General features: G+C 42.1%; 1 long non-coding RNA gene across 6 annotated transcripts in view; it reads right to left on the reverse strand.

The window, feature by feature from the left end:
- The window catches only part of LOC119495299, a 134,248-nt gene that overhangs the window by 4,267 nt on the left and 117,092 nt on the right, over positions 1 to 12,889 (reverse strand). The window contains exon 5 of one of the 6 annotated variants that reach the window (XR_005208433.1): positions 10,037 to 10,188. The exons of 4 other annotated variants lie outside the window; for them this stretch is intronic. This is a non-coding gene — a long non-coding RNA (uncharacterized LOC119495299). Of the gene's footprint in view, positions 1 to 10,036; positions 10,189 to 10,241; positions 12,887 to 12,889 lie in introns of those variants that run through there. One more of the 6 variants, XR_005208430.1, reaches the window with a different exon arrangement.

Consider the following 12,889-nt stretch of genomic DNA (forward strand, 5'->3'; position numbering starts at 1 on the left):
TTGTCGTCTCAAACATCCATCGGCCTTGACTGTCGTTGAAACCGCAAACACAGACACATTTTTTTATGTTTTACCTTCCGTCTCTCACTTTTTTTTTTACCAACGCTCCTTTGTGTCAGTTCCTTTTTTTTCGGCGCTGTGCAGTTACTGTGTCGGTCCTCCTTTAGATTCAACCCGAACACATTTCAACTCTGTATGAACCGAGCAGTCATAAATCTGATTATGCTCAGGCACACTAATGAAACTGAATTACCTCTACACGGGCGTGTGTGTATCTATATGCATGGGTATTCATGTGCGTACATGCATGTCTTTACACATGGTTGAGAGAGAAATTTAGGGATGATTTTTGTAGCATTTTTCGAGAGGAAATTTTAGCAAATCAGTGTCATCTCTTCATCTGAAATAATTGGAAAATAGAATTCATATTTATTTTAATTGGTAGTTATTTTCTGTCTTGCCAAGAGTTAAATGACTATATGCTAAATATGAAGCTACAGTCAGCCAGTTAGTTTAGCTTAGCGTAAAGACTAGAAACGGGGGGAAATCAGAGATTCAGAGAGAAATCATGAAAAAAAGACAAGAAAAAATAGTCTGGACAACACTTTTACACTTCAGATTGTCTATGGATTAAACATGATATAACATATAACATGTTAATTAGTGTTCTTCAGACGTGCTGGTAGGTGGATTTTGCTACCTTCAGACTGAGCCAGGCTAGCAGTTTCCCTTCTTTTCAAGTCTTTATGCTAAGCTAAGCTAACCAGCTGCTGGCTGTGGCTTCATATTTTACTTCCATACGAACACGAAACTGGTATCAATCTTCTCATCTAACTCTCAGCAACAAAGCAAATAAGTGCATGTTCCAAAATCTCAAACTATTAATTTTAATATGTGCAGAAAGACAGGCAGCCTGTGTTTGTGCATATACATGTTCGTGTATTTTGGCTTGTAACTCCAGCATGTGTTCCATCCGTGTAATAATCACTGCAGTTTGACCGTGGGAGTCGTCCGTTTTTTCCCCAGGCCTGGTATCTGGTTCACCTGTCCCCGAGGATCAGCTCTGGAGCTGAGAGGCGAGGAGTAAAGGGGGGGCTGTCTGGGGGTAACTTAGTGTGAGGAGGTGGGGGGGGGGGTTGGAGGGGATATGGTACCCCCTCCAGAGACCGGTACTCTACATGTAGGGGCGTAACGAGGATCAAAGTGCCCCTGACACCCGTCGGTCCCATGGGCCGTGTAGCCCTGTACCCAAACGCCTCCGCCTCACCACCATCGCCCCCATGCTCCCAAGCATCAAAGCAGCTATCGATCGCGACGTAGAAACAGGTGGGGAGTTGTGTGTGTGTGTGTGTGTGTGCGTGCGTGTGTGTGTGCATGTGTGTTTTGAGCTGCCTATCTTTCAGCACTGCAGCTGGGCAGCTATCTTCTGGCTGCTGCTACAATATAAATAAGGAGATACTTCCTCTTTTCTAACCACTGTTTCCACTCAGAGAAAAGTCCCCTGTTCACCATTTAACCTTTCACTCTCTCTCTCTCTCACACACACACACACACACACACACACACACACGCATTCATAAGCATGCACATTTCAATGTATCCTCATTCAACGGTTCGTATGATTTCTTATGAAAAGTTATTCCTCATTTGTCATGCGTTTTCCGACGAATGTCCAGAAACAATTTCCACTCCAGTCTTTTCAAAATAAAACTACTTAGTTAGGTTTAGGAAAAGATCAACTGGGTTAGGCTTAGAAAAAGACCGCGTTTTGGGATAAAATAACACAGGACGTGCCGTAACTGAAGTACGGAAGTTACATGATAAATAAATCAATGTTGACTAAATCAATGGTGAAAATCCGATGTTTTTTGACCCACCCATCCACCCCGACGTCTTCCCTACGCAGCGTTTGTCGCTCTTTCTGGTTCACATTTACGTGGGTTACATACAAATTGATTTTGTGGGATGTATACGAATTACAGTGCATTATTCTTTTTGTAGGTTTATAAGAACATCCTGCACATACACACAGATACACATGCACTCGCACACACACATTACATCATCACACATCTGGGTGTGATGACACTTAGATGGAAGATCTTTCCTAAATCTACAACAAATTCTACCTTTGACCTCAATGGCATATTCATGACTTGAATTTTGAACAGCAATTATACAATCAAACACGCCGTCACTAGCTCATGTGGGAAGACCACATTTTCCCAGACCACAGGAAGTCAACAGGGATTAAAGAGGAAATGATGTCATGGCTTGCTGTCATGCTTCTAGTGCGATGATAGAGTTGGTGGAAAGTGCATCGAGTTATGTGGGGGGTAACAAGAAAAAAGGAAGAAGGAAAACGGTATCTAAGATCTCCCTGCAAATTGAGCATGTCCGTCCCACTCTCACATGGCTGTTTTTCCTCTCTCTTGCTCTCTCTCTCTCTCTCAAACACACACAGACAAACCTCTCAGTCACCTACATTTCCACTTTGCAAATTACAGCCTGAATTACGGCCCCCACCAATCATAGCACACATCTGTCACCAACACACCAATCATGGGTCTCCGGGGTGCTTGTCGCCGTGCAGGGCGGTCGAGGCAGACTTAAGGTGGTCATTTTCCACTGAGGCCTGTAGTTAACGGCCACTGGAACAGGAGGTCAGCCATTTTGGCGCCCTGCAGACCCTCGCAGAACTGGCAGGGATTGTAGTGTTTTGAAAATGTAAATACCGAATCCAGTTTGTATCATAAAACTGTACTACCCTTTACCATCTCATTTTGTCGTTTTGTTTTGCTGAATGCACCCGGAGATGACATGCATCGCTGTCAGTTCATAACAGCATACAGTATGGTCCAAAGTCTCTAAGTGGCAGATGCCAGATTTGACATGAGATTTCCCAAAATAGATAGTTTTGCAAACCTGCTATGTGTGTGTGATTCACCCACAAACTATGAGAGAGCTTTTCCAGGCTGTAGGGGGTGTTCAAGATTGTGGACTAACAGACTACATGAGACTGGATTACAATCATATTGTTACACCATAAAACTGACAATCATAATCCCTTGCAAGGACAAAAGAACTTTTATGTTTTTGTTGTGATGCTTTTACTCAAACCCACAATGAGTGTGCAGGTTACGGTTCAGAATGTTTCACATTTTGTAGCTGCAGTGGGAATCACGCTCGTGATTGTTCTGTTGCAGATCAATTAAGGTTCTGGCACAACTTCACCTACTGCATGGAAAAGGGAATCAGTTTAGAATGATCAAAAAACTGCAGAAACAGTTATAGTGAGGACAACTTTCTTATGACGCTAACTCCTGTGTCCTTCATCGGGTTCATCAAACTTCCATATTTTTATAATGTTCCACATTGGACAAGGAACCTTATTCGCTAGAGTAGCTTTTCATAGATGCTTTTCTCTTGTCTTTACCCACCAAATACGGTCTACCTATATCCAGCATTAGAACCCTCAGGAATTTGACTGGTCTATAACCACATTACCATACAGTGTACTATACTCATTCAATGCCATATTATGTGAATATCCCATCGGTTGCTGTGTTAATCATAGTGTACAAGTATTGGTTGTCTTTCATTTCATATTTTCCTTTGATACAAATTTTGTCTGACAGAACTTTCCACTTCAGACAAAAATTAAGACTCGACTTAGACTTGATTTGATAAGATTGGAGACTTGGCTTGGTGTTGTCTTGATTATTTTGACAGTTGACTTGGACTCGTCTTGATTGTCTTGAGACGTGACTTAGACTTGTTTTGACAAGACTTGACGTTGCTTCAAATGTCTTGAGAACCGACATAGATTTGCTTTGATAACACTTCAGACTTGATGTGGACTTGCTTTCATAAGATATGACATTCGACTTGCATTTGATGGATTGACTCGACTTAGACTTGTTTTGAAAAGACTTGAGACTTAAACTTGTCCCAAAAGACCTACCAGCTCTATACAGCTTGGACACAAGATCGTAAATAGCCCTGTGTAATGATGACATTATGGCTGCAGATTACAGTGTGTTTTGCAAATGTGCCGCATGTTACCATTTTGAGTTTAACTTCCCTAACCTTGAGTGTATGACGCATCCACTCAGAAATGAGTGTGTGTGAGTGTGTGTGTGTGTGTGTGTGTGTGTTTGTGTGTGACCGTGTTGGGATTCTCAAGCTCAACCAAGCGTGATGAGCCATCCCTCATCATGACTTACCTCACGAGCGCACAGCTCATCCTCAGGAAATTAGAGAGCATCCAGAGACGTGTGTGTTATTTCACAGGAGTGCAAGCCTAAGTGTGTGTGTGTGTGTGTGTGTGTGTGTGTAGTGGTTTGCTTCTGTTTGTGGGAGTGTGTGCCTGTGAGTAAAGCTTGTGCACATGCATGTGTGTGTGTGTGTGTGTTCCTGCTGTCTGGGATCTTCTGTCTGTCTGTATGTGTGTGTATGTGTCCTCCTAATCACAGTCTTTAAGGTTGTGTGATCACAGGCCTTGTCGAGCAAACCCAACCAAACTACTGACTGACAGACACACACAGACACGCCGACACACACACACACATAAACAACATGGACATGCACATATGTCCAGATGAACACACATGTATGCACACTTTCACTATCACTATCAAAATTAAACTTCTTTCTACCTCTCTCTTTGTCATACACACACACACACACACATCCTTCATGGTCACTGTCTACACACTTTAAGACCGCCACACATACAGATATGCAAAAACACACACACACTCCCTGTTTTACCCACCGCAGTCGATTTCAGTGGGATCCAGCAGCTCCTAAGAAGCAGAGAGGATCGGGTAGGGGGGCCATTGTGTTTGTAACGGAGAGTCATCTTTCCTGAGATTACTAACCTTTAAAGAAGACTAATTAGAGAGGTGTTGTGTCACTGCTGTTGAGAAGCGGTCCGCCGTGGGAGCCAATGACAGACTAGGATCCTCCTGGGTGTCTTGAGGAGGGACACATTATGATAGGGATGTGGTGGGCTGTGTGTACGGCTCCCGCTGTCATGTGGTTCAGGTCAGGAAAACACTGTACGTGGGTGCCTGTGTGTGGGCGGATACAGAGTTGTAGATAGAAGTTAGAGTTTGTTTGTTGCCTTCATCAGTATCAGAGGTAACAGAGGCATTAACACATTAATATTTTTCTGCTTTCCTTTCAGCAACGTTCAGTTTTCATGTTTCTTGTTTTACACATTTATGTTTAATTTCTTTTTTTTTTGTGCCAATAGCCGCTTAAAACTGTTACTTCAGCATGATTCATGGCGTTTAGAGCTGTCTAAGCCTGTGGCTTCTTGACCTCTCCTGACACATTTCTTGTTTTTTTTCATTAACTGGATTTTGTGCAGTTTTATATATGTGCAAATAAATACAATTTAAAAAAATTTAATTAAAATTAACAATGATTAATCTGTTAGTCGATCAACAGATACTATTTTGATTAATCGTTTAAAATTAATCGTGCAAAAATGCCAAGAATTTGTGAGGATTTACTGATTTTCTTTGTCTTATATGTTAATAAACTGAACCCCTTTGGGTTTTGGACTGTTGGTTGGACAAAACAAGACATTTGCAGACGTCATCTTGTTCTTTGGGAAATTATGATTGTTGTTTTTTTTAACAATTTTCTCACATTTTATAGACACAATGTAAGTAAAATAACCGATAAAGTGTACATGTGTTTTGCATGTACTGGGTTTATCCTTTTTTACCAGGTCATGAGTGCATAAACTAAGTATGAGAGTCCATTTTGCACCATTTTTCTCTATTTATATGATATTTTTGATATCCTATAAGATAACAGAAAGGGAAGAATGTTGCGAAAAATTGAAAGAGAAAGGATGACATGAATGATGATGATTCAAACCTATATATCTTGGAGCTCTGAGCCACTTTAGACCGCAGTAGAATGCCTGTGGTTTCCATTTCTGTCATGTTTTCTCATGATAAAACCATCCCATTACATAATAAGGCTAGCAATATTCTATATTTTTGTTATTGTCATAGGTACTTTCAGACCAAACAGTTATGGGGACTCACTGAGAGGAAGTGCCCAATGGGGAGCTCCCCCGAGAACTACATATCTTCAAGGGCTTTTTTTCTGTTTGCATTCACCAATAGGAATGCTGAAGTGACGCAAACCCGTCGGCAAGGCTGGGAGATTGGTGAGTGGCTAGTCCGCTACGTTTCAAAAGCTCTCTTAGCTTTTTTTTTGTATTATCAGAATAAATAAACAACTCTGTCACATGCCACAATCATATAAACTCAAGGAAAATAGCTGTCACGAAAGTATCGCTTGCGATTTCAGTTTGAATCGGCTATCGTTTCTTCGGCTCAGTGGATGTGCTGTGTGCTACTGGATTAGCCTTTGTGCTACTGCGTTAACTCGCTGAACAGTGGCTCTCACTCGGTCTTTGCATCAGTGGATGTGATTTATCCCTGTTTTCTTCCATTTATTTTGTTACGAGCTATTGTTTTGTGTTGTCCGTTGTTTACACTGCTGACAGATTTGTAAAAATGGTGGTTGAAGGTGCTGCATTGGCTCATGTGTTCGACTTTTGTGACAGTTCCTCTTGTGCTGGAAGAGTACCTACTCTGTAATAGGAGCTAAAAAAGTCCCTCAAAACGATGTTCTAAGAACTGCAATCGCTCCTAGTTCTTGCGGTGCGGACACAATTAAAAAAGGGGGTTCTTAGAACTACGAAAAAGTTCCTCTGGTCTGAAAACGCCTATTGCCAACAAATCCAATGAAAAGACCAAAACCAACAATGTGTTACTGTCTCTCAGTTCTGTCCAACTTCCCCAGCCTTTCTATGGGCTCTCAGCTCATTGGTTCCCCCTGAAAATCTTGAAAAACAAATCATCTGTACATACTTTAGTTTTTTTTTCAAAAGGCTAAAATATAATATTTCTCTACACTTTAATATTTTCATATAGTTTTCAGTATACAAAGTATGTTTTTCAAGTATATTAACTTACTGTAAATGTATAAATGTTTTGTTTGGGGATGTTTTCTGTGCATTTTGAGCCATAAATCTCAACCTCTGAAGAGCATTTTTATAAGACATGTTTTTCATAGTAGTAGGTTAAATTTATGTTTTGCCTCATAACTGAAATAAGAGACTAATGCTTTTTTGGCAAAAAATAACATTCAGTCGGCCAACAGCCAATGTCTATATGTCCAACAAGATTTGCGCACATCCTACAACTGTTTAGTTTGTATGAAGGATTATTTGATCACACGATGATTGTGACATTAGTCTTAGTGGCTGTAGAAGTCTAGAGGGAGCGATAAGGAAGCCACTAGGAGCAAAGCGTTGCTCTACATGTGCCAAGCGGAGCGGTGATGGAATGCCCTGCTCATGTTTTGCAAGGTGCTGGGTGTGAGTGTGAGGTCAGGGGTGAGGCGCGGGGGGGTGTTTGTGTTAGGGGAGGGTCTGGACGGGGTCAGAGGGTAAACCGTGGGGTAAAGGGAGCGGGTTCAAGGTGTTGTTTGATGTTTGAAGATGTGTGTGTTTTAGGGGGTTGGTGGGAGGCGGGGTGACTTCGGTCATTGTGTGTGTGTGTGTGTGTGTGTGTGTGTGTGTGTGTGACACTGTACGCTTGTCAGTCCATCTTGTCAGAGCCAGATGTTTTGTTGTGAAACATACATTCAGCTAAATGAATGGACGTGTGTGTTGCTGTCAGCAGGTCAGTGAGATAACCGCTGGCCTCCTGTCAGATCCCACCAAGTGGCTGACATGTCAGTCCAACCTGAAGGCCCCGCCCACCCCCTATCAACACCACAGGCTGAGTGTGTTGAGTCGTCAGGTGTCTGGATAATATCACATACACACACACACTCGACACTTCACCACATCAAACTCGGCCACACCCAGCGGGCTAACTCTGGTTCTGAAAACTGAAGCCAATGATGAAGTGCCTTAAACTTGCATTCTTTCTAACAGCCAGCAGGGGGCGACTCCTCTGGTTGCAAAAAGAAGGTTGATTGTATAGAAGTCTATGAGAAAATGACCCTACTTTCAGTAAACATTGTAAACATGAGTTTATGGTCTCAATCGCTAGTTTCACGTCTTCTTTAATACAGTCTATGTCCACACCACACTGATCCAAAAGTTCCTGTGCTCATTGTTTTTTTTCCCCCTTCGCCTCAGTGCAGATTTAACCTGGAACTTCTCACTCTGCTGTCATTTAGATATCACATCCAAATCTGAATATAGATTTGCTTCTGTTCCAACTCTTTATCCTCCTCAGCTGTTGTGTGTGTTTCTGATTAGATCCACTTCTCTTCCTCGACGTCAGCGGGGCTGCTCTCCTCGGGTTACATTCAAATACACAAAACCTGCACCTGGGAGATACCCAACATAAACCACAGTCCTGTACTGGGGGCTGCTCCACAGGAAGTGCCTTGCTCAATGGCAACTCAACACCTCAAAGAAATCTAATCTATATCTTTATCCGTGGGTTTCCACTAATAAAATTCTTTCCCTTATCAGGCCACGGTCGTCCTCCTCTTTGCCTCGATGTGTTTTTGATCAGATTCCGTCTTCTTCCTTGACGTCAGCTCGGCTGCTTCCCTGCCCGGCTGTTTGTTTTCGTACAGATCGCACAGTGATGAGAGTTTATATGACTCTGATATGGAACAAATGAGAGCCGAGGAGCTCCGCAGGCCTGGCCGAGGAAGCAGAGGTTAAGAGGCCTCCAGATACCTGCTGTCAAATGTTTTCACGCTCAACTCCTACGAAACAGATGCACACGCTGCTGGCCGACAACTACTGTTTTTGTACAGGAGGAGTTATTGTTTGAGATTTGGCTTTTCCCAATGTTCTCAATTTTACTGATATATTTTCAGTTTCATCATACAGAGGGGGTGGACACAATACCATCAAAACCTGCAAAATAGAATACAGTCTAACACCAGGACCATGCAGTAAATACTATCTTTTTTAAAGCATATGTCAAATTTGAGACTATGAGAGGGAGGTATTGATTCAACTCTATTAAGTTTTAATGTATTCTAATGTATGCTGGCAGTGTATTTCATTACATATTCATCATTAAATGCCTTCTTTATTGATTGAGAGTATATATATATAGTATATATGTTGTTGCGCTAAATTTATAGACTGTATATAAGCAGTGGATGTAGTCACAGTAACGTCACCCATTGGTTTGTGGACTGCTGTTTTGAAGCCTGGAGATCAGCAATTTGCCTCTCGCCATCTTGTTTTTTTGCAACCAGAAGTGACATGAGTGGGTGGAGCTAAGTACAACCGAACACTGAATAAGACATTTTAGAAAACCAAAAAGGTTATAATTAACTTTCATGAACTGAAAACACACTATGAAAGGGTTAAAGCTCTAAGACGTAAAATACGGACAACACCCAGACCGGACAACGCCGTGGTAGCGACCTGTCAATCACAAGGTAGCCACGCTCTAAAGCATCCCCTGCTTTATGGTCTATTTGACTCTAAATGGGACCATAATTTACTAAATGAACATCATGCTGTATTGAAGAAGACTTGAAACTAGCGATTGAGACCATACACTAAAGTTTACAATGTTTACTGAGGTAATAAATCAAGTGAGAAGTAGGCTCATTTTCTCATAGACTTCTATACAATCAGACTTCTTTTTGCAACCAGAGGAGTTGCCCCCTGCTGGCTGTTAGAAAGAATGCAAGTTTATAGCACTTCAGCATTGATTTCACTTTTCAGACCCCAGAGTTGGCCACTGGCTAAATTACAAACAGGGCATCATAAATGCCTGTTGAACCCGATGTGGATTTAGTGGATACTTTTATTTTGGAAAGTTCATGTTGACCGGTGTTACATTTCCTACTTTGCTTATGCTTCCTGAAATGAAAAGTATTCTTAAAATAATTTGTAATGTCTATGCTTCTCTATGAAAGGGAATGTGTATGTTTTAAGAGGAAAACCAATATACGTATGTGTCCGCTAGCTTTACTTCCTCTTTTCCTTCTGAAGGTTTCTTTGGGAAAGGAAGTTATGCTGTTGTCATGTCTGGCTTGCCATAAAGCGGTGAAAGACAGGCCTGGGAAGTGCAATCCATGTCCACTATTCCACACAATGCAGTGTTAGACCCACTACACCTGTGTCTGTGCCACTGGTGGCTTCCACCTGCACAGAACTAGAGCCTATAGAGATTTTAGTAAAGTTATAGAGTGTACAAACATACAATATATCTTCAAGGTAGCCACGTGCCATTTTTATTTGAGTGTCACATACACAGTATCTTATAATGATGTTGTGGCGACTACATTACTTCAATTGGGAAATGAGTGGCAGTCGCTTTAAATGTTCAGCTGTACATGGATGGATGACTGGCATGCTAAACATCTTGTTCAAAAATATTCAGCAGGACAACGTGATCCACTTGTTAGGGGACACCCTGAGCCATCGTAGATTATCTTTGTAAAACATCAACACATACAGACGCACAGACGCACACATCTATGCAGCATTTGTTATTTCTGTATCCTGCCTGGTGGCATTGGTATGATTTATAGTCCCTGTCTTTGTGTTAACAACACAGCTGAGAATCCCTCCCTGAGATTGGAACGTTGCATTCAACACGTAGCCTTTCCATAAAGGGTATATACTGTAGCTGGTTATACTTACCTATACATATCGAGATACAACATCCCTTCATAGACCTCTTTCTCTGAGCAAAGGTGGTTCTAGAGAGGGTTTTGTCACTGCTCCAATCATGGTAGTAAAATCATCCTTCACTCATGTGACATGAAGATGACTAGATCTTGTTGAGTAACAGCAAGGACAATTTTGACTGGGCAACATCGATCTGCAGTTTGCACGTGCCAAACATAGTAAAACTCGGAGGAGCGGTTTGTCACTAAAATGATCTTGCAAAAGTTGCAATAATACCACATATCACTCTTTTGAGCCGATCATTATCACTGCAGGGGAAATTCCTTCACCGCAACAGCCATAAGTCAACCTCATGGTGGTGCTAAGGGAAAAGTCAGGGGTTCATCAAAGTCAATAGGATTCATCCTCTGGGGGCCACGAATGTCTCTGCAAAATGTCATGACAATTCATCTAATAGTTGTGATATTTCAGTCTGGGTCTCAGATGCCATCGTAAATACTGTGAATCCAAGTTGACTAGAGTTGCAGGTAGTGAATATTAAGTGTGATATAACATTTTGTCCTGTAATAAAATATTCAGAAGGTGGGACAAAAATAAAATATACGTTATCAAAATAATTATGCATTTGCCTTAAAAGACTCAAACCTCTTACAACCTGCAATCCTGTCATGTGGGCCTGCGCTATTAATTTTTGTCAAAGATTTACCTCCGTCTGAAAAGCTGTCCAAACTCTGCTCCACAGATAAAAAGCAAGCTTAACTGGATTTAAAAGGATTCACTTTCCACTTCAGCCCTGTCCACTCGTGTTAAGGTGCTACAGATACAAGAGCAGGCAGAGGAGAAGCTGCAGGTTTATTGAATGCGCGTGGAAAATTTAGCCAGTGTGTCTAAAGATCATCAGAACGAGGTGTATTTTTCTGTCTTCTTTGTTTACGCTTGTAAACACACTGCACAATGCTGCTGTTGTCAGCATTTACATCGTGCAAACCGTAGCTGATTTGATCACATAGCAGACTCATCCACAAGTTTGACTAAACAAATGAGGGTGACCATCAACGCAGCTTCTATAACTCAGAAACACGCACACTTTACATAAATGCATGCCAGTCTGTCTCCGTCTATCTCCCTCTAACATGCACTCTCTCTCTCTCCCACTCTTAATCCAAGGACCCTCACTCCCAATAGGCCACATGAGTCAACCAGCCCCAGGGTTGCGGTGATTGATGACTTCAGCCAGGGCCAGGCTTCAACCACAGACACACAAACACACATTACTCACCCCAAAGATAAGCAAATGGTGCGCAAGCCGGCAATGGCCCTAAGTGCTCCGCAAACACAGGTAACACTGGCCTCGTTTCAAAAGGGTTCATTACTTAACCGCAGCCAGCTACCTCTACGGAACAAAAACAAAAAAAAAACTGAGAGGCAATATGCTGGTCTGCTTTCATCTCTTGATCTGGTAGCACGAGGTCAGATCAAATCTCTGGCTGTTGTTTTCAGAGATGCCTTCAGCAATGTCTGATGAATAGTAAGACTTGGATTTATGTGACATTTTCTGGGTGCATTGCCAGAAAGATGTGCCAGAGTTGTTGCACTTGTATGATCTATTAGGTGCAGAACTACATGAACCGACGATTGACATAAACAACTTATAGTGCAGTACAGTACAGGTAGTGTCTCAACAGGCAAGCCAAGCAGGCATAATTAACACATGACAAGGAAGAACCAGTTTGGTGTTCCTGCCAGAGATGCACGCCCTGATGATGCAACGGTTTCTGGCACAGGACTGAGTACTAGAGGGAGAACATCTGCGCCAGATGTTAACAGGGAAGCAGGGTGGAAGTGCTCTTAATATTTTGGGGAGGCTGATAGCATTTTTCTTTCTGGAAGAATGGTATTCATCCCTCTAGTAGAGCTACATAGACTTGAAGAATATTGTTCTGGAGGCTCATGCTGGATCAATAACTTAGGAAGCTTTCACAAGCCAACATTTAGTCCGTTTTAATCAAACTCTAGTGCAGTTTGTTTAGGCAGTTGTGAACGCAGTAATCGTTCTCTGGTGCGGACCAAAACAACTGGCCCGAGACCACCTCTTGCAAGCGAGCCAAACGCAGGCTGTCTGTGTGGGCAGTTGTTGAGATGGACACAGGTAAGCGACAGGTTAACATGAGTAGGAGAGGACTGACCTGGACTTCTGCAGAAGTCCAATGTTTCGTGGCATCTGGGCTG

Source organism: Sebastes umbrosus, chromosome 10, assembly GCF_015220745.1.
Source record: "Sebastes umbrosus isolate fSebUmb1 chromosome 10, fSebUmb1.pri, whole genome shotgun sequence".
Classification (NCBI taxonomy): domain Eukaryota; kingdom Metazoa; phylum Chordata; class Actinopteri; order Perciformes; family Sebastidae; genus Sebastes; species Sebastes umbrosus.